The sequence below is a fragment of the Peromyscus eremicus genome, chromosome 17 (assembly GCF_949786415.1).
Source record: "Peromyscus eremicus chromosome 17, PerEre_H2_v1, whole genome shotgun sequence".
NCBI classification, from domain to species: Eukaryota; Metazoa; Chordata; class Mammalia; order Rodentia; family Cricetidae; genus Peromyscus; species Peromyscus eremicus.
In genome coordinates, this window is record NC_081433.1 from 30183853 (window position 1) to 30207235 (window position 23383).

The following is a 23383-nucleotide window of genomic DNA, read 5'->3' on the forward strand; positions in this document are numbered from 1 at the left end:
ACATACAGTGCAAAGTTACACAGGCTATTATAGAGATCAGCAGGGAGAGCTATAGGAATACACAGGGAAGGTGCCTATCGTGAAGAGAAGGATTATTAATTTTTTATTTCTCAGTTAATTTGAAACATATGATTGGAAAGCAGAATTTGTAATACTGGATTAATGGATTGTCTGATTTTTTTGTATATGTGTGTATCTGTATACGGTAAGAATAACATATAAAGGCTAACTTGGTACTGGCTCATGCACTGTTACTATGTCTTAAATGGTTCAGTATCATATTTAAATTGATGGAGATTTGTTTAGGATACATGTTGTAATCTTCAGAGGAATAGCTGGAAAAAAAAGCAGAGATATAGGTAGAAATCCAAGGTAAGGGTTGAAGTGGAAACTAATATAATTAGTACAGAAGCAGATATGAAAACAACAGAGAAAACCATGTGACATGTAAATAATGAGACACTTAAGTTCAGTCTTGTCAATGTATTTATTGCATTACATGTAAACAAGTTTAGCATGTAATGAAGAAGCAGAGATTGCCAGACTGGATCTAATAATTCAGCATCAAACTGGCCTGGATACTGCCACAGGAAGAACAATTTGAAGGCATTTAGTATTGGCTATATAAGCACATAAAAAGATACTTAGTAAATGGAGAAGTATGTGTGTTCATGAGCGTAAGATTTGGTATTATGTATCATATTTCTTTCATATCTAAATGACAGTTACATTCCTGTAAGGCCTTTTCAGAGGAAATCAAGAAGCTGGTTCTAAAGTCCATATAGAAAAGCAAAGCCTTTGAAATATTGAGGATAATTTTTTTAAAAGAAGAAAATCAAAGGCCTTACATTAGCTGATTTTGTCTTACCTAAAGCTATTGCAATTAGAATACTGTGGCATTGGCCTGTGGTATCATTGGAACAGAATGCTGGGGACCGAAACAATCTGCACATGTACATGTTCAATTCACTTTTGAACACAGGTGCTGAGTAATAAAAAAGAGAAATACAGGCTGGCACAAGTAATGCTGGAAAACACCTAAGTGCAAATAATGAGTCAGTTAAACTGACCTCACATCTGTGAAATGTACTCACCAACTTATGGTTCTGTGTACAAGAGCTTAAATGACACTTCCAGAAGATCACAGAAAATTGTTGTAGCATAAGATGAATGACTAGTTCAGTGAAAAAGGATGAATTACTCCTAAGGTTAAAACTTCCTGCTCTTTAAAAGATGCCCTGAAAAATAATCCATATTGTATAAACCAAATGACTACTTTTGGAATGCATATGATAAGGACACGTACTTACATGTAAAGCTCCTTGGTGATAAGAAAACAGTGCTCTCATGTTTAACCATAGACCATCAGCTTCCATTTAGGATGGAATAGATGCCTACTACCATTTGCTTCACCATGAGTGGAGAGAATGTGAGACTCTAGTGTTTGGTTTTTCTACAAAGTAAATGTCAATAGACTGACCATAAAGGAGTACCCACATTCAAAATGGTGTTTAATTAGCAGAGCATGGCTAACTTTTTATTTATGGGATTGAATTTAGTGCAGATCAGAAGGGAGCAGAGGGTAAGGAAATCTGAAAAGCTGAAAGAGTAGAGGGGAGTCTTCGGACAGCTCAGCTTGCTTCTAAATCTTCCTTCCTGTGTTTCTCTTTCCTTGTACCACCCCCACCCCCCATTCCTGAGTACAGAGTGGGAGGGGGTGTGTGTGAAAGGAGCTAAGTAGCTAGCTGGCTTTGTGTGTGACTAGACCTTTTAAAAGAAGGAATGTTCTAAACCAGTAAAGAGGAACACACAGCTTCCTGGCTGAGATGGAGACTGAGGACAAGGCCCAGAAGGGACCAGTTCCTCTTACAGCCTGTTTCTGTAGGGAAAGGATCTCTCATTTCTAAGGTAGCAGGTCATTCAGGTGTCTTCCCCATTCCCAGTGCTGGTTAGAACCATAGCTGAGTTTGTGGGTAGGATCTGGTTGCTTCCCATATGCCTCATTTTCTACAGGTCATATTTGAAGCGGGCATCCTTGAAATCTGCCTGATGCACCACTAAATTCTGAAGCTAAACTTAAGTATCTTCCAGATAATACAGAGGAAGAGCTGCCTCAGCCTTTGCTGCTGCTGACTTAGAACTGCCCACTTAGGATGCTCTGAAGAAGTCTGTAGACTTCTCAGCCCATAGAGCATCTCTCATTGAGTTTGTCAAGATTGCGTCATTGATTTTGGAAGGGAACTGATCACATTGTTTAGTTCTCTTGGGTTTTTTCATCATTAGTTTTACATTTTTCCTTCATTGAAAGTTTAGGTGTGTGTCTGTATCATGGAACATCTAAGGGCCAGTGGTCACTGGGTATAAGGCAACTGCTGGGAACTCCTGACAGGTTTTGGTCCTGTTGTCAGAGGATTATGAGAGTGGCTTGTGTTGTTTCCCACCATTTTTAGAGTTCATTTTTTTAGCTTTTTCATATAACCTAGTATGCAAACTTGACTAGGAATGTGGAGCTAAAGGGAAAGACAGACCTAAAATTTTGATACACAATCTAGAACTACCCAAAGCCTGCTGCCACTGCTGGTGAGGTGTGTTTTGAGTCCTTATGACCAGTGTATTGTGTCCATGAGCCCCTCAGAGTAGTTCATAATTTCAGTAGCAACTCCCAAGAGTGTCTAAAAGATGCATTTCACAGGTAACAGAACTGTAGCAGCCTTTACTCACTTACTGAACCTGTGTGAGGTAACAGACTGTGCCCAGCAGCCTTTACTCAGTGGGCCTGTGTGAGGTAACAGAACTGTAGCAGCCTTTACTCACTGAACCTGTGTGAGGTAACAGAGCTGTGCCCAGCAGCCTTTACTCAGTGGACCTGTGTGAGTACCAGATAATGGAGACAAATCCATCTCCAGGATGTTTCCCCCAACAGAACAGCACTGGGCAAAGGACATGTAACACATCTCAGCAAAGGAATTATCTTACTCTGGAGAAGCCTTACAAAAGGGAAATGCATTTGGGGTGGGGTGGTTAGGCAGGGTTTAGGAGTGAAAAAAGTCTTGAGTGAGAGTGGAGGAAGTTAGTTACTCAGCTAAGGTCTTCTCAGATAGGTCTCCTGATAATGTCCCATGGTACTGATAAATGCCTTATCTGAGGACCCTGAAATGACCAGGAATTCTGATACTCATGTAACCATAGGTGGCTTAGTATTGACATCCTTGAGTCCTTGACTCAAATCCCTCTAGGACATTGGGATGGAGTAATTATATATATTAAGAGTAGGAAGGGCACTCTACTATAGTAAGAAGTTTTCCTGTGTCCCACCTGGTCCGCAGCTGCTCAGACCCAAGTAAACACACAGAGGCTTATATTAATTAAAATTGCTCAACCATTAGCTCAGGCTTAGTAATGACTAGCTCTTACACTTAAACTGCCCATTTCTGTTCATCTATATGTCACCACGTTTTCTATGGCATTACCTATGTGCCATTATATGCTGCTCCTTGGACGGTGGGCTGGTGTCTCCTGATTCAGCCTTCCTCTTCCCAGAATTCTCCTTGTCTCCTTATCCCACCTATGCTTCCTGCCTGGCTACTGGCCAGTCAGCATTTTATTTATCAACCAATCAGAACAACATATTCACAGCATACAGAGCAACATCACCCATCACTCTGCCCTTCTCCACTGCTATGAGCCCTTTGAATTACTGATCTCAACCTTGAAAGATGAGCACATAGGGTTGTATTTAAACCAGACTCTTCCAATATTAAACAGAGGAAGGGAAGATGGCTGGAAGGCAAATGGAATTTAAGTGTATAGAAAGTAATTGGACATATTATTATGCAATAATTAAATGCAGAGGAAGAGTCTAAGCCTTTGGCCCTAAGGTTGCATGTAGGTTGAAAGTAAAATACTTAAAAGGTTCTGTATGTAAATGGTGATCAAATGAGAGCAAGAGTGGCTATACTTGAAGTGTAAAATCCAAAAGAAAGATGGATATTATATAACGGAAAGGAGCCGGTTCATTAATGCTTGTGTAATGTATGGTGGAGCTATGTACACAAAGGAAAGATTAGTAGAAGTAAAGGAAGAAACAGACAGCCATCCTTAGGGGATTTCAGCTCCCTGTTTCAGCAATGGAGACATCAACCAGACCGAAGACTATTAAGGAAACAGTTGATGTGGAGAACACTAGAGAACAAAAGAACTCAAAAGACATAAGCAGAAAATACTTCACAGCAGCTGCAGAATACAGATTATTCTCAAATTCTCAGAAAACTTTCTCCCGCATAGATTGTATATTGGGACACAAAATTAAGTCTTAATAAATCTAATAAAACAGAAATCATATTAAGTATTTTTTTCTGACCACATTGGTGTGAAACTAGCAATCAGCAACAGGAAAATCAGAAAATTTACAAATATATGGGAATTAACTTCTGAACAATTAATGATGAAAGAAGAAATCCAAAAGGAGAGTTAAAAATGAAAATGCCAACTCAAATGGTTCGAAGGAGGATGGAAGGGGGAGATAATGTAATTATATTTTAATTAAAAGCAATGAGTACAGCATAGCCAAACTTTTGCAGCACAGAAGAGCCCTTTCAAGAGGGAACTTGAGCAAGTCCTGAAAAAGCCAGAGGACTCAAATGAACAGCCTGGTGCCTACTGTAAAGACAAGAAAAAGGATGGAGTAAAGGCAAAGCTAACAAAAGATGAAAACAGATTTTAACAAGACATAAAATAGATGGCAGACTCGGTACAGGGATCAATAAAACAGTTTTTCTGATAAAATAACAATAATGAGCGAAAACTCACAATAAAGAGAGGTTGCATCGTGGTTTATACTTTGATAGTAGGAAGGATTATAAGCAACCACCATGAACTGCACACTGTCAAAGTAGATGGCCTAAAGGACATAGGAATGGTTCTGAACACATAGAAACTACTAAGGCTAAACCAGGAAGAGATAGAACGTCTGAACACACCAGTAATGAGAAAGTAGATGGGTGTGATCAGCAGCCTAGAATATGAAAAAAAAAAAGACAATACTAAGAACAAATGACTTGTCTGAATTCTACTAAACATGAAGAAAATTAATGCTGGTTTTTTTTTTTTTTTTAAATCAAAAACAACAAATCTCAAAAAAAAATTATAAGACCAACAGTACCCTCAAAGTCAGACCAAGTACTCTAAGAAACTTATAGGCCAGTATTCCTGAATAACATAGATTCAGAAATCCTCAATAAATTATTGGTAGACTAAATACCAGTACTACAGTTAGGAGACTACACAATGTGATTAGGTAAGATTTATCCCCAGATGCAATAGGGTTCATTATATGGAAATTAATGATAAAAATATGTAACATTAAAAGAATGAAGACTCACACCCTTGTAATTATTTCTGTGTTGAATGTCTTTTAATTATATAATATCAAAAATTACTATAGGAAGAGAGTCCCTCAGTATATCAATAAATTTATGTGACTAGAGCTTACCTCATACTCAGTGGCAAGAATTAAAACTTCTCTGAGAGCAGGACAGGACATGGATGCTGACCTTGCCATCTGTTCTCAACATTTCATTGGATAACCAGAGCAGTTAGGCGAGTGATAAATAGACAATATTTATACAAACAAACCAACATAAAGAAGTAAGCTTCCGGCCGGGCGGTGGTGGCGCACGCCTTTAATCCCAGCACTTGGGAGGCAGAGCAAGGAGGATCTCTGTGAGTTCGAGGCCAGCCTGGGCTACCAAGTGAATTCCAGGAAAGACGCAAAGCTACACAGAGAAACCCTGTCTCGAAAAAACCAAACCAAAAAAAAAAAAAAAAAAAAAAAAAAAAAAAAAAAAAAAAAGTAAGCTTCCCTACAGAAAATTAAAGACAACCAAAACCATAATACCTTGGTCAGTATTTGCAACTATAGAACACAAAATTAACTTTCAAAAATCAACGATTTAAAGAATTAACAAAGTATTTCCAAAAATTAATAGTGATTCTACACACTTAATAAGTTATCTAAAAGAGAAAATAATCTCATAGTATCAAAATGAATAAAATACTTAAAAATAAAGATAACTGAAGAAACAAAAAACTTGTTTAAATCCCAATGGCATTATTTTTTTTCACAGAAGTGGAATAGTACATTTTAAGTTTTATGGAACCACAAGACTTGACAAAAGAGCAACCTGTAGGCATCACACTTCCTGATTTAAAATTTTTCAAAGCTATAACATTTAAAAGAGTAAGCTATTAGCATGAAAACAGATGAATGGAATAGTGGAAATGGATAAAAAACTTGGAAGTAATTCTGCATCTGTATAGTCAGCTGATGTTCAGTAAGGATGCCAGAAATACACATTGGAGAAAGGATAGTCTTTTCAACAATGGTGCTGGGAAAACTCTTCATCAACATGTAAAGTATGGAATGAGACCATTTTCATACAATACAGTAAAACTCAAAAGGCATTGAATATTTTAATATAACCCCTGTAAATGTAAAACAAATGGAAGAAAGTATAGGCACAAAACTTGATAACATTAGTCTAGACAAGGAAATTTTGGATTTGTATCCTGAAGCCAAGTAAGCAAAATAAAAATTAAACCATAGTGGTTACATTAGACTGAAAGACTTCTGTCCAACCAGCGAAACAATCCACACAGCCTATGGGAAAGCCGAATAAGAGGTTATTCAGCATCTAAAAATAGATAACCCTATTAATCAACCAGCAAGGGATTTTCCAAAGAAGGTATAAAAGTGCCACTGCTCATAGGAAGCATTGCTCAGTATGGCTAAGGCTCTGCTCTCTTACAGTGCCTAAGGTAAAAGGGCAGAAGAAGTGTTGCTGGGGATGTGGAGGAAAGGGCACTCCATTCTGTTGGTAAAGTGAGTTGGTGCAGCCATCGTTAAGAATGCATAGTTAGAAAAAAACTGAAAGTGCAGTTATCTTATATGATCTAGGAAATTTATTGAGCATACATTCAATGGAATGATGTCTGTGTGTCAAAGACATTTACAATTCTATTTTCATTGCAGTATCAGTCACATTAAAATGTGGCATCAACTATCTGTGAATAGATGATGAGATAAATAAGATTTAAAGTATATACAAAATTGAATATCCTTAACTATGAAGGAAGAGAATCCGTGTATAAAATTGTGAATGATCTGTAAGACATTTTGTTTAGTGTAATTAGCCAGGTACAGAAAAACCAATACTATATGATCTCCTTTGTGTGTAGAACATTTAATTGTAACTTATAGAGCCAAAGAGTACAGAACAGTTGTAAGAGTCTGAAGCTGTGAGGAAATTGAGAGATATGTTGCCAATGGGTACAAGTTCTGGTTTATACATGATGAGTAAGTTCTTAATACCTTATTTGTAGCCTGGTCTAGAATAAATAGTAATTTATTGCCTATTGAACTTTGCTACAGAAGTCTATCATTAATCATCTCCCTGGACAAACAAAAGAAAACTGTTTAGTATCCATCAAAAAGATACTAAGCATCTATGAAAATTGTTTGAAACATATTGAAAGATTGGATACATTACTAAAAAAAAAAATAGAAGTAGTCCATTGTAAAAGATTTTAATGTAATTCTGTTAAAAAGAGGTACCCGACAAATCAAAATTAAATGGAGCAGCAGTGTGTTACATGTTACAGGTAGATATGTTATTATCAGTTAACATATGACCTAAACGCTACACCCAGTGAAAGTTGCACATTCTTTTAGGCTTACATGAGACATTTAGAAAATTTTATCTTAAAATTTATCAAAAGCCAAACAGAGAAGAACACACCAATCTAATACCAAATGGTCAGCCCTGAAAACATTCATACAAGTAATATGTAAATGGAGTAGCTTTATATATATATATATATATATATATATATATATATATATATATATATATATGAATGTAACATAATGATAAAAGAGGCCATGAATTTGAAAGAGAGCAAGGAGGAGTACAAGGAAGGGTTTGGAGGGAAGAAAGAAGGTAGAAGTGATATAATATAGTATTAAAAACAGAAGATACCATTTATTATGAGGGCTACAAATGTTGAAATGATTGCAATATGGATTCTTTGTTACATTTCTGTTAGTGTAGACTTTTTATGCTTGTTCCTAAAAGGTGCACATTCATTTACATAGTGATGGACTTCATAATGATATTTCTCATGCATGCATATTACATACTTTGACAGCATTCACTCCTTTTTCCCTCTATACTCTTTAATATCCACAACAACCTTATTTTTCATTAATGTCATATATGTGGTTTATATTATAAGCAGGATACTCTTCTTCCTGATTTTGTTAATGCATTTAATATGATGCTCTTCAGTCAACACCCACTGACTTGCAAATGATAGAGTTCTGTGCTTCATTATGGCTGAATAAGACTGCACTTTGTATCTACCCTACATCATTGTTTGCATCTCTTGATGGGCATCTAGGCTAATTCCATAAATTGGCTGTTGTGAACAGAGGTGCAATGTCTGTATGTTGACTTAGAGACCTTTGTCTATGTACCCCGGAGTCTTTTAAATGGTTTATACAGAGGCTGTACCAATTTAACCTTCCATCAGCACTGAATAAATAATGTTCCATTTCTTCTCACTCCCAGCCAGCATTTGCTGTGTGTTGTTTTCTTATGATAGCTGTTTTGACTGGGCTGTGGTAGGATCAGTGTAGTTTCAATTTGCATTTCCCTTGATGGCCAAGGTTGATAATCACTTTTTTATGTTATTGGGCATTTGTACTTTTTCTTTTGAGAACTGTTTTTCACTTGTCCATTTTTGATTGGATTGTTTATAATAATATAGAGTAGTAGTATACATGATATTAAATGTATATCTGGCAAGATGGTTTTCCCATAACCTGTATGCTGTCTATTTAATCATTTCTTTCTTTTAAATTTTATGGAGTCTTCATTTGTAAATTGTTGATATTAATTTTTGAGGTACAGGAGTTTATTTTAGAAAGCTCTTGCACATATTCATGTCTTGATGTATGGTCTCCATGGTTTTTTCCTTGACATTTTCAGTTTCCTCCCATAACTAATATATCTGTTCCAGTTTTAATTGTCTCATTTCTTTTCCATGTTGAAGTTGTTTTCGCAGTACCAGTAGAAGAGACTATCTTTTTTTCCATTATATTTTGTTGGCATCTTTATTAACAGTTGGGTGGCTGTGACTGTGTGGGTTTATTTCTTTATCCTTTTACCCTATTGATCTGTGGATCTGTTTTTGTGTGAGTATGATGCTATTTTTGTTACTATAACTGTGTAGTATTATTTGAGGTCAGGTATTGTGTATCTGGCATTGTTCTTTCTGCACAGAATTTATTAAGTGTCTAAAGTACTTTTTGTTGGCATATTGGTCTTAAAATTGTTGTCCTCTCTCTGTGAATACTGTCATTGGAATTGCTTTCAGTAACATAGCCATTTTCATACTGTTAATTCTGCAAATAAAGGAGCATGCCTCGGATGTATGGAGGTAGAGGACTTTGCATCTTCTGGTACTGTCTTCAGTTTATTTCTGTAGTGTCTTAAAATTTCATCGTTGAAGTCTTTGGTCTTCCTCAGCTGAATGGCTTATACCTAGGTGGTTGGTGGTTATCCCTCTCTTTCTTTGCCATCTCTCTCATTTTATATAATGAGATTTTATTGATTTTTATACTCTTCTACTCTATTAAAAATGTTCATCAGTTCTAAGACTCATCTATATAGTTTATAAGCTCTCTTACATATAGAATGGTATTGTGGCAAATAAGGATAATTTGACTTTTTCCATTCCTGATTACCTTTTCTTTTGATTTTATTGCTCAAGCTAAGACTTTGACCATTGAGTAAGACCTGAGAAGGATTGTATCTTTGTGTTATTCTTGATTTTAAAGGAAATAATTATGGATTTTCTTCTAATAAGTATAAAATTGATTGTATTTTGCCATGTATAGCAATTAACTTTTGAGCCGATTCTTTTTATTCCTAGTTTTTCTGAGTTTTTATTTTGAAGGTACTTTGTTGAAGACTTTTTCTACATGTGCTATTCAAATCATGTGATTTCTGTCCTAGAGCATAGTTACCTTACATAAATTTGTGAATGTTGAAACATCCTTGAACCTCTTGACTGGTGGATAATCCCTTTGATGTGTGATTGTGTACACCTTTCCAGTACTTACTGGCAATTTTGCATGTGTTTTCATCAGTGTGTTTGGCCTATAATTTTTTGTTGTTATCTCTTAGTTTTGATATCAAAATTATACTGGAGTGATTCATAAATAATTTTAAGTGTTTCTCCCCTTTCTGTTGTAATAGTTTGAGGAGCATTGTTGGTTATTGTACAAGTGTGGTGGAATTCAGCAATGCATCTAGCTGAGCTTTAGCATCTTTTATTTGGAAGCTTTTTTTTCTGTGTATATTACTAATTCAGTCTTCTGTTTAAATTTTTTATTTTATCTTGGTTTAATTTTGTTTATATAAATTTGCCTATTTCTTTTCAATTGTCTAGCTGTTGGGAAATATAGTCATCCTCTTAATTCCATCAGTATCTGTTGTAATGTTTTCCTTTTCACCTTAAATTTTATTAATGGAACTTTTTTGTTATTTTTTCTTTTTTTGTCATTCTTGTGTATCACTTGAAGAACCAGCCCCTTGTTTCATTGTATTGTTATTTTAATTTTTCCTCAGTTTCTGCCTTGATCATCATTGCTTTCTATTTATTTATTTTCAGTTTGGCTTGTTCTTATTTTTCTAAGACCTTAAAGTATATCACTGAGATGTGTTGATATTTCTCTAATCTTTAAATTTAGAGATTTGTAGCAATACATATTTCTTTATTGTGTCTCACAGCTTCTTGTATATTAAAGTATTTTATGTGTTCATTTTCAATCATTTCTTGGATTTTTAAATTTGCCTCCTGATTTTTTTAATGAACAATTTGCTACTTAGAGATGTATTGTTCTGTCTCAGTGAGTTTACATACGTTTTCTGTAATTTCTCTCATATTTCTAATTTTATTTCATTGTGATCAAGTGCAATGCAGTACTTTTTTTCAGTTTCTTATATCTTCAGGTATGACCTGTTTTAAAGGGCTTCCACTACTGAGAAGGTGTCTTCTGCAATGTTGTGGTTTGAATATTTTTAAATGTCTGTTATGTCATTTTGATATGCATTGTCCTTTACTTCTGATAACTTTTTTGTTGATGGATTGTCTTGATGACTTAGTGGTATGTGTAGAGATCAGTCTATGTTTTTATGTGCAGTGGTGTTTATTCTATGAAGTTGTAGGGCTGATATTTGATGTGTATATATTTAGAACTGCTGTATGCAGTCATATATCGTCCTGATGATGTGTTATTATATTGAGCTGCTCTTCTTTATCTCGTTAATTTTGACTTGAGGTACTCAGATACTAGTATGGATCCTTATACTTGCTTTCTGGTGGCATTTGCTTGAAATAACTTTTTTCATCTTTTAATTTTAGGTCTGTGTTCAGGCAACAAGTTCAGGGGTCTTGTTTTTTAATCCAGTCTGTTAGTCTTTTAATTTGAGGATTGAGTCCATTAACTCATGGTTATTATTGGAAAATCTTTAATGATTTTTTAATTATGGTAGAGCTACACCCCTCTGAATATGGCAGATCTCCTTTGATCTTGAAAGTCAAGCAGTCTTGGGCCTAACAATGGGAGAAATCAAATGAGTGAAAATTCAGTGAACCTAGATAGGTTCTGATAGACAAAAGAGGTGTGATTATGTTGAGGTTTTGTTTTTGTTTTTGCTTCCTTTGAGACAGGTTCTCACTGTGTAGCTCTGCCTGTCTTGGAACTCACTGTGTAGACCAGGCTGGCTTCGAACTCACAACGATCCATCTTTCTCTGCCTCCAGAGTGCTGGGATTAATGGTATATGCCACTGAACCTGGCTGTGTTGAGGTTTTGAATTTTAATGAAACAGTAGATTTCTTTAAAATAAAAAATGGACTACCAAGCTTTGAAATTTGCTCCTGTCTCAGAGTAAACTCTTGCTAATGTCTAGTTAAGGAAAAGAAAACCGTATTCATATGCGAACTGTACAGATAATGTGAACAAAAGACAGCAATATATGCACATATGTAGTATTAAATGAGTTTTAAATAAGGAAACTGTTTGCATCGGAAAAATAAAATAGAGAAATGTGCCACAGTTTATAGAAATTGTAGCAGTTATTCTGTGGGTAATAAAAAGGCTACAGGTTTCAAAAATATTCATAAGAATATGAGAATTTAGAGAAGGCTAAAACATAGGAGTGTGTCCAGGCATGTTGCAAACTGCACTTATGACTATAAAAGCGGAAGTATTGCAAATTATCACCAGAATTTTAAAATAAAAAGCATAAAATAGGAAGCAGTATGTCATAGGAAAGGTTAAGTGTTATGAGTTTTGTTAATTGTAAAACATCACAATGATTGTTTAGAGGAGAAATAAGATCGTGATTGTGAATATGATTAGATGCCACATAAATAGTAATCAATTATAATTTCAAATGATTAATAAACTATGAATTTATATGAACATTGTTAATTAGGTAGTGCTTATCTAGCAAAAGCCATAGTAGATAACTTTGTAGTGAAGATTAAAATCATGCTTAAATTTGTTTCACTGTTCTTCATTTTACTCATGAAGGCAGTCATGTGTGCAATAAAAATATTAGGAGTAAAAATTATATAGGAAGAGGAAATTTGCCATTAACATGATTTGCTTTTAATCTAGTTGTCATTTGAAGATTTAAGACAGTTTCTGGATAACTGACAATAGTAGACTTCAGCAGTGTGGTCAATCTCTGTTCATAGGTTTCTTATATATGGCACAATTTAGATACATAATTAAAAATAAGGCCTCTTTTATAGTAGGAAGAAAGTATTTGGTAATAAAATGTCTTCTAAGTATCCTGGAGGAAGAGGAAAAGGTTAGGGGAGAAGATGCATATGTCAAAGCATGATGTAGTATGTATGAAAATGTCATAGTGAAATTTGTCCAGTTCAAAGAGAATGCTGGGAAAAGTTAATCTAACAAGATATCTGAACTACTTATGGTTAGCATATTAAAAGCAGACATTTAATGTAATGCAGTATGTATAATCCAGTGACATACTTGTCCAGCTAATTCTCACTTTGCTTGTGCCCAATAGCCCTTTATGTCCTTCATACTTCACATTTTATTTTCACCAAGTAGTTAAGGATCTTCAGAAGAGATATGGGATTCACAGGGCAGACTGTGACTAGCCACCACAGGGCAGACTGACAGACCAGCCACCACAGGGCAGACTGACAGACCAGGCAACTGGCACTACAGGGCAGATTAGGAGACAGACTGGGCAGCAGCCATTTGAGAACAGTTCTCTCTTCTCCCAGAACATGCAGAGTTTAGAAATCCATGCAGAATCTCTGTGCCTTTCCAATAGCATGGAATATTACGTTTGAGTTCATGTTTTTAAGAGTAAAGAAGGCAACACCTATCTAAGAAAGTTTTATTTTCTTTGTATTGATTGAGTTAAAGGAATGGAAAGGAAACAAACAGAAGGTAAACTGAGTCATATTAAAAGGTAAGGTAGGTTTTTGTCTTGGCTGGATTTGGAGTTGATTGTTTCAGCGAATACCCAAATTTCTTTGTGAAAGTGTAGATTTTCTGTCAAAGTATTGTTGGATCTTTTTTTTTTTTTTTTTTTTTTTTGATTTTTCGAGACAGGGTTTCTCTGTGTAGCTTTGTGCCTTTTCTTGATCTCTCTCTGTAGCCCAGGCTGGCCTCGAACTCACAAAGATCCACCTGCCTCTGCCTCCCAAGTGCTGGGATTAAAGGCGTGTGCCACCACCGCCCGACTGTATTGTTAGAATTTTAAGATTCACTAGTATTTAAAGAATATTACACCAAATCTTGCTACTGTTTCAGTCTAAAAGAATAAATACTGGTCAGTTTTCTTCTCTGACTTCTCATATCCAAGAGGAGCCCCCAATTAGCATATCAGAAGGCAGTAATGATAAATATTACTATTTATTGAATTTACTTTATTAACGTGCCTTACAATAATTATGCCAAGAAGTTTATATTATTTTACAAGCAAGGAAACAAAAGAATCAATTAAAGTCAACTTGCTACAGCTCGCACAGCTGGAAACTCTCTGAACTGGAATTTGAACCTAATTACCTGTGGGAGGACCAGCCCCCAAACTTATTTACCCCAGGAACTCTTGAGGCATGAGGGATAAGAGACTTAGTTAGAAATAGAGAGTAAAGAAACAGAGAGAAAACACAGGATAGACTCGGGTGGACCTGGATCCTTATCCACCTGCCCAGAACTTTATTCCAAAGGTCAGTTTATAACAGTGCCAAGGGGTGAAGCAAAAGACCTCCCCCTTGCTAGTTACAGTCACCTGGTACCCAGGCCTGTGGTTCAATCAACCCTGTATGCAGTCCTGCTGGGTACAGCCACTAGAAAATCTAGTGGGCTCCAACAGTTACCTGTATTGTGTTCTCGAAAACCTGGTTGTCTATGAATTCAGGCACATCTTTTTTTTTTTTTTTTTCCAATGTCAGCTGTTTGCCCACTGGATACAGAAACCCATTATGACAGCGAGAATGCATAGAAGACCATTTGTCTGATGTGTTTTAAATACAGCAACAGATCAGTTTCTTATGGCCTCTGCATATAGTTTTGTTGTGATTTACTTTGAAACTTTAAAAGCTAATTAACTTGGCATAGAAGAAAATATTCTAACATTCACAAATACATACTTGACCAGGGAACCTTGGCAGGTAAACCACTCTACAGTGGAACCTTTTGGAAGTTACTAATAGACTTCAAGAACAGACATGTTTTCAGACAATATAGTTACAACTCTACCCTGATGATAAATTGCTGTTTTTAAAAAATAATTGCATACTTTTTATATCTCCTCCTTTTTTTTTTTTAAACAAAGAGATTAAAATCTCATGCCCTGCGGTGGTAGTACACACCTTTAATCCCAGCACCCAGGAGGCAAAGGCAGGTGGACCTCTGTGAGTTCAAGGCCAGCCTGGTCTACATAAAGGGAATTCCAGGATAGTTAGAACCACACAGAGAAACTATATCTTAAAAAACCAGAATGGTGGGGGTGGTTGATCACAGATAGAAGTGAAGTCATTAAAATGGCTGTAAGATTAAACATGTCCTTTGAATATGATTTTCTCTCTTCTACCACCATTACTATCATCCTTACTGTCCCAAAATTAATTATTTATAATGTGTGAATATAGGTTGTTCATTTGTATATTATCTTCACGTGTTTTGGAGATTTCCTTAGACAATAAGGAGGCTATGCTAAAATGTTGTCTTGTTGGTTTCCCAAATATTTATTTGTTTTAAATAAGCCACATGTCTTTTTTGAAAGTGAGACTATACATTTCCGTTTTGGCAGAAATATTAGTACCTTATTTGGAGAAATTCTATTAAAAGTCTGATTGCATAGCAAAAGAAGTTCTTGAAGCACTGATCAGCTATATAGGAAATACATCAGTAATGCAAAAGTAATTATCCAGAAAAATAGTGCTTATAGGATCTTTCCCTATGCCATTTCTTTCCTTGCATGTGTGTGTTCATGTGTTTGTGTAGACATGTTTATAGGGGCTCTCATGGAGACCAGAGTCTGCCATTGGGTATCTTTTTCTATTTCTTTCTACCCAATTTTTTTGCTTTATAGGTGATCCTTTAAAAACATACTTTCCAAGGAATCAATTAGTGTCATAAGCCCTTACCGCTGAGTAAACTGTCCTGTAAGGATAGTAATTATATTTACTACTACACTTACTTTATTGCTTTTGGTTCATAACTAGAATTAGAATTGTAAGTAGGAGGAAATTACTCATCATAGTTCATGTATAAGATAGTCAGGAAGATTTGAACTTCCTGACAAAGAGGAAATGAGCTCTGGAGATATTACCACGTAAATATTTCATAGCTTCCTAGTCTCTAAGTTAAATTACAGAAGTGAGAGGTAGACTTTACTGCCTCTTGGGCTTTTTTTTTTTTTTTCCTTCGAGACAGGGTTTCTCTGAGCAGTTTTGGTGCCTGTCCTGGATCTCGCTCTGTAGACCAGGCTGGCCTCGGACTCTTAGAGATCCGTCTGGCTCTGCCTCCCAAGTGCTGGGATTAAAGGTCGCCACCACTGCCTGTCTCTTTTGGGCTTCTTGAGCAGGAAAAATGATTCTTAAATAATTTCTATTCATAAAAGCAATGATGGTTCACAGAACAGAATACAGGTCATTGGTTGGTTTTACTTTTATTCTACTTTCCTTTCACTTGGAGAGTTAATCGTCTCCTGATTTATGATGTTGTTAATGAATGATTGAATAAAATACTGAATTATAGTAGTATACAATTTCAAGGAACATAGGACAAATGTAAACATTGTAATTTTCAAAAAGCAATGTTGCTTGAAATACTAGAATGAGTTAAAGTTGTGTAGTTTGTAACCCATAATGCAGAGCTTCATGGCACCTATAGGTTTTCACAGATTACTGTCATTTTAACCTAGGCAATATTAGTTTGGTGGATAGTAACATTCATTTCAGACACAAAAGAAAACATCCCAAAGATGTGCAATTAAAACCATGAAAGATAAGACATCATTAAAAGTCTAATAAGCCAGCCTTATTATCACAGTAAATCACAGTGGGATAGAAGCTCTTTCTGCCTGTTCCCACTGATGAGCTGTGCTTGTAGATGATCCTCACACTCTAATGTTTCTCCTGCCTCAAAGAAATTATATCAGTTTAATTACTTAGATTTTATGAGAAGCTTAAAGGCTGAAGATTAGTATAAATTCCCAGACAATTTTCACATTCAGGAAAGGCCCTTAAGCCTTAAGCACATTGTGATTTGTTGGAATAAACATTGAAAGTTATTGGGTGGCTCTGATTTCACAGAGGGTAGAAAGAACTCCCCCCTCCCTATGTATTTTATTTATTTAATTAATTAATTTTAGATTTTCAAGACTGGGTTTCTCTTTGTAGCCCTAGCTGTCCTGGAACTCTTTCTTTGTAGACCAGACTGGCCTCAAACTAAGATATCCTCCTGCCTCTGCCTCCAGAATGCTGGGATTAAAAGTATGTGCCACTACCATATGTATTTTAGTAAAACTGTATCTTTTGATCTAATGCTGCCTCTCTGGTTTGCTGTTTGCTCACCTTTATAAGTGGGAAACAAACAGTTGTTGATGTTAATTTTTTTCAGTGACGTAGGTGTTTGAGCAGAGCCCCAAACACTTTGTTAATCAAAACTGAGTCATTGGAAGATAGGTGTGCCTGTTTTGTAAGTAGGTTGTTTTTATATACACTCTAATGGATATTTGTGGAGAATTCAGACAGTTCCCAAGAATGAGTTTATATCTTTATAATGCATGTTTTTTCAAACCTGTTTCTTAGTTTTCTCTCCTGAGGACAAACAGTTTAGTATGTTGAACATTATGTGCTGTAGGGAATTTCTTTTCTGGTTCTGTCTATTTGGTATTATGTATGCTTCATGTACCTTTATAGGCACCTACTTCTTTAGGTTAGGGAAAATTTCTTCTACAATTTTGCTGAAAATATTTTCTGTGTCATTTACCTGGGTTGTTGTTGTTGCTGTTTCTTTCTCCTCCTCCTCTTTCTCTTCCTTTCCTTCCTCCTCCTTCCTCCCTCCCTCCCTCCCTCCCTCCCTCCCTCCCTCCCTCCCTTCCTTCCTTCTTTTCCTCCTTCTTTCTTTTTCTTCTTCATTTTTCTTATTATTCTCACATGGCCTTTTCAAAGTTTCCTAGAGGTCCTGGATGTTTTGTGCCTAGAGGTTTTGTTGTTGTTGTTGTTGTTGTTTGGTTTTTTACATTTTCTTTAACTGGGGTATCCATTTCTTCTATCTGGTCTTAAATGCCTGATACTCTATTTTCCATATTTTGAATTTCATTGGTGTGGTTTACCTCAGGTTCCTGTTCAAGTTCCTAAATTTTTCATTTCATTTAGCATCATATTATCCTGTCTGTTACTGAATATATTTTTATGCTAGTGTCTAGGCATTTGGATTTGGGGTGATTGTAATTGTAGGTATTGATACCTGGTCTTGTCTTTGTTGGATGTGTGTTCAGTTCCTTGGTTTCTGTTGCCCTCTTTGGTTCTTAGGAGAGTGTGGTGACTGTGCATATTTACTAGTAGGGAATGCTTCTCTGATCCTGCCAGGTGTGGCCATGAGGGTTCCTGGCTAGAATGGGGTTCTAGGTATTGAGAGCTAACACTAAGGAATGGGGATGGCCTAGAAGAAGGGGGGGGGGTGAAGGATAGAGGGAAGAAAGCTGCATGTGGCACCAGGATCTGTGTAGACCTCTGGGAATGGGGGCAGAGAGGAAAGCCACAGCAGTAGTCTGCTACAAAGCTGGGGTTAAGACTCAGGGATTGGAATTGGTAGAGAAAAGGGAGAGTTAAAATAGCCGAACTGATTCCATGGCCAGCATGGCAGGTGGGTTTCCAGAAGTGCCTGAGAGTTAGTAGCTTTGACAAAGGGATGGGGTTTTAGAGGAAGGCTATATGAGAAGATCTCTGCTATCTCTTGGGAATAGGGGCAGAGAGGAAGGGGAGGCCACAGTAGGTGGTCTACAAAGCTGGTGATGGGGGGGGGATTGGAACTGGAGGGAGTAGGGAGAGTGAAGGTTGTCTGAAGGAGTTGGTTGCTGAAACAAAGGGATAGATAGGATGGTGGAGGAAGGCTGTGTAATCTGCTGGGAATATTCAGTTGCATTCTTTTAATTTAAAAATTTAATATTAAAATCATATAATCTTACTTATAATTCTGAATACTTATGGTCTTTCATAACTGTGGGAGATTGGTTCCAGGACTTATCTAGGTAGCACAGTCTGCAGGTATTCATGTCCTTGATATAAATATCTGCATTAAAACCATTTTTTGTACGTTATTAAGTACCATGTAAATGCTTATCACATCTTACTCCTTAGGCACAAATACCATGGAAAACATGTCTACATGTTACAGAGTAGGCAAAATTTTTTAAAATTGCTTCTGATCTCTGGTGAACTGAATTTACATGTGATACCCATAGATTCAGAGCTGTAACTATATTTGATTTTTTTCAATAACAATTAGTATTTGGTTGATTATAAGGCTTGAAAATACTTGCAATCTTATTTTAATTTTGTATTTTGAAGAAAATAAAACTTTTTTAATTTAAAGTTTGTCTCTGATGCTTAGTAGATATATCTATAAAACAAATATAGAACTTAGAAATGATAAAGCATGTTTTGCTATTTTGTTCATTTTTTTTAAAAAAAATATTTGAAGTGTGAAACATTTTTACCAAGCACAATGTCTTATGAAAGCCCATTGCTTAGAGTTGTTAAATGTATAGTGGTATGGACCACACTTGTCCTTGGAGAGCCTCAGGAGCTGAGTAGCCCATTTCGAAAAGCATAAACATACATGTTAGAAGGAGTGTTCTTAGTTTATCACAGGGCTCTAGAAACTTCTCTTTATGAGAGAGATGCCACATTATGTTGAGTTCTATTGAATACTTGCCAGTTGTACAAAGAAAAGTCAGTATCCCTTACAATTGTGAGATAGGAAATGTATCCTAGTAGACTTGTGCTTATCATATGAAAGTGGTCAGTAAGGATTTGTTGAATGAGTGGAAGTAAATGAATGGACAGTTCAGATATAATGGAATTTTAAGACATGGTTATTTTCACTAGTATTGTGCCATTAAGGTTCCTGTTGAGTTAGTATATTTTAGTTTTTCTTCTTTATTGACTCCTGCTCCTTTATTTGGACCAGTTTTAGAAATAGAGTTAAGAGTTTCAGTGTGTTTATCTTTCCTTTATTCAGGTATTTATTAAATATCAAGTGAGTTTGAAAATCTGCTGTGTACTCAGAACTTTCAAGAACCTTGGGGTGACACAAAGATAAGCCATGATAAAACGGGAACATGAGCCTTGTCTTCAGAACCTTCCTTGTGTGGTTAGGAAGGTCAGGCAGCTATGTGTATTAATGTGATGCCAGGGCTTTGATAACACATTCAGCTCTTAGTTTTCCAAGATGGAACTTTTTTTAGACTGATTTCACATACAGCTCTTGGAGCCTGAAATAGTTCCCGCTGGAACCACCTCTGAAGCTGCTCCTTGGATGAGCAGCTTTCTCCGAGTGACTTTTGCTGTTGCTGTTTACAGTGTGTCAGTTTTAGCCTCACTTTTGGTCTCAATCCAATGCTTACAAATTTATGAAATTTTAAATACCCACATATCCGATTCCATAGAGAGACAGAAAAAATTAAGTAAAGAATTTGGCAAAAACTTCAGACGTGTAGTGTCTTAACATATTTGCCAAGAACAAAATAATTTTAAAACCCCAGAAGCAAGGTAAACTCCTCTTTAGTACTGTGATGTGACAATTCAATCGGAGGATCCAGTTTCTGTCTGGCAGAGGTTTAATAAGACATAGATTTGAGCTTTGTCAGGGTCATAATGTAGCCATGACTCAATAGATACCTTGTTAGATTAAGAGGTCACACTTCAACAATGTAACTGGCAATTATTAATAAACGAGTGAATTTAGTAAACCAAATCAAGGCATCAGAGAGAGAATAACTGCATTGTATGCTATTGAGTCCATTCTTAAAACCCTCACATTAAAAAAAAAATTGGTAGCTAATTCTCCCAGACAATTTAGGAGAAATATTCTTACCATATAAAGATTTTCATGAATAAGAATGCAAATATTCTAAGCTTTCTGAAACAAGGTAACTGATTTTTAGTTATGACACAGACATTTAAAAATGGGAAAATAATAGGTCAGTCCTCATGAATATAGATGGAAATATTTCAAACAAAATCTTGATTTTTTAGTATTAAATAATAACAGTAATATGTTATCATATTTATTTCAGTAATAGAATGCTACTTTAATATGAAAATTTAATGTAATTTTCTACACTAATGTAAAAAAAGTCATGATCTTATGTATATGAGCATTTGCTAGGCTCAGCACTCATTTGGAATAAAAGAAAATGAAAGATAGGAAGGAAGGGATCAGTTATTCTGACAGGGAAACCTGTAAAAATCCTAGTTCACAAATTTTGACATCTCTGAGATGAAGAATAAGATGCCTTTATTGGAGGTTTTATTGTGGGCTCTGGATGTGCAAAAGTGGAGGTGGGAAGAGAATATGAGTGAGAATGAATAGAAATATTAGGGCTATACTTATAATTCGGCAAGGTTGATATAGTCAATATACATAAATTAACAGTATAAAGTATTTCAGTGCTTTAACCAAAGAAAATGAAGTTTTAGAGAAATCATCCATTGTCAGACTGTCACTCCTCTGTCAGTCCAGTAAACAGTAAGTAAACTATCCCAACAACTACTCCACTATACTTAAAGAAATTGCTTAAAATAAGAAAGACTTAAGCAAAGGTGTAATGGGATCACAGATTGGATGACTCCACACCGTAAAAATATACATTTCAACTGTGAGAAAATTCTGGAAAATTTTTGTGACAGTTGACAAAAGACGTGCTAATGTTTCTGAAAATGCAAAGGGCAAAGAATAGAATAAGCGTGACTATATGAAAGAAAAGCTAGAATGGTCGAAAATGTATACTTACAAAAAACCAACATAAACTGTAGATCCTAGACCAAATTTTTGTAATGTTCATTTCATAGCAAGATATATAGAATACAGTTTTTGTCTATAAACAGGTTTGTGGTTATACAGTCATGCATTTTGACTATTTTAAGACAAATAGGTTTTACAATGCAGTGGGGCTTCGAAAAACATGAACTCTTACTTCCAGCCATGTTTAAGAGAATAAACTGAATTCTGAATCTAATTAGTAGCATAATACTTTCAACAGGTGTAGGTATTCATTATTAGACAAGAATATCTTAGAGTAGAAGACGAAGTAACCGTAATAAAATAAATAAATGAGCTACATTAAAGTTAAGAACTGTTTGTTAAGTGACACTTAAGAAAACAAAGGGAAAACCATCCATTTGTTAAGTCTTACTTATTCTCTCTATATTTAATGAAGTCTGTGGATCCACAAAAATAAAGAACTTCAACAAGGCAGTAACAGTATGGTATGTAACCAAATATTAAAAGAAGACAAAAGACTCACACTGTCACCTCCTGTCCAAATTTCATTAAACATGAAAATACATTCATCCGCCTTAATCTCTAAGGCATTGTAAAATTAAATTGCCATATGACACTACCAGGCCTCAACCAGGATATGCAGGCATCCTCATCTAATCCCACGTGTTGAAGAGGATGCTTAGCATTGCAGCTGCTTTGGCGTATGTGCAGTTAGTTCTTCCTCTTGGGTAAAGCTTCACTGCATCTATGAAGGAGAGCCTGCACTGATGTTTACTGCAGCATTTTCAAGAAGTTGCCCGCCCACTGGAGTCTATCTGGGCTGCTATCCGAGTGACATAGAGGACTCTTGTCTTATGATAGTAGTGTTCTGTAGTTTTCTTTTGTAATTTACAAGAGTGTTCACTTTGTGATGGTTCATAGAGACTATTCTCATGAATCATGCATTTTCTAAATATATCATGTAGTAACAGTCCCTCTTATGTTAATGTAGCTAGAGTTTTCCTGCCTGGCCCACAGTCAGGACAAATCTCTCTCACCCACCAGTCCCACAGCCGCTCAGACCCAACCAAGTAAACACAGAGACTTATACTGCTTACAAACTGTATGGCCGTGGCAGGCTTCTTGCTAACTGTTCTTATAGCTTAAATTAATCCAGTCCCATAAATCTATACCTTGCCACGTGGCTCGTGGCTTACTGGCATCTTCACATGCTGCTTGTCCTGGTGGCGGCTGGCAGTGACTCCTTCTGCCTTCCTGTTCTTTCTTTTCTCCTGTCTGTTAGTACCGCCTATACTTCCTGCCTAGCCACTGGCCAATCAGTGTTTTATTTATTGACCAATCAGCGCAACACATTTGCCATACAGAACATCCTACAGCATGTTAATGGCAAAAATTGAAATATCCAGATTAAGAAATATACTGAAATGATGACATTTTAGCAGTTAAGACCAAAGAGAGAAACATGTCATACTTAAAGGCTGGTTGGCATAAACGTGGCATGTCTTGCATTTTAGAAGACTGTTAGTTCAGAATTTTCTTGTGTCTTGTGAAAATTGCCACAACTTTGTTGAGTCCTGGATTTCTGTAATTATGCCTATCACTCCCTCAGCTGGCTCAGCAGAGAATCCATTCCTTAAGGTTCCATTATGTTTTTGCTCTAGCTTCTGGACTCCTGAATAAATAATTAACTAAAAGAAATTTGTAAAATTTAAGTAACCTACCGTAGATGGTGTTGTTGCTTAATTTT

The 23383-nt window shown here is 35.9% G+C and overlaps 1 protein-coding gene across 4 annotated transcripts in view; it reads left to right on the forward strand.

Annotated features, from left to right (window-relative positions):
* Positions 1 to 23383, forward strand: part of Tusc3 (tumor suppressor candidate 3) — a 169715-nt gene that overhangs the window by 82282 nt on the left and 64050 nt on the right. The window lies entirely within an intron of this gene.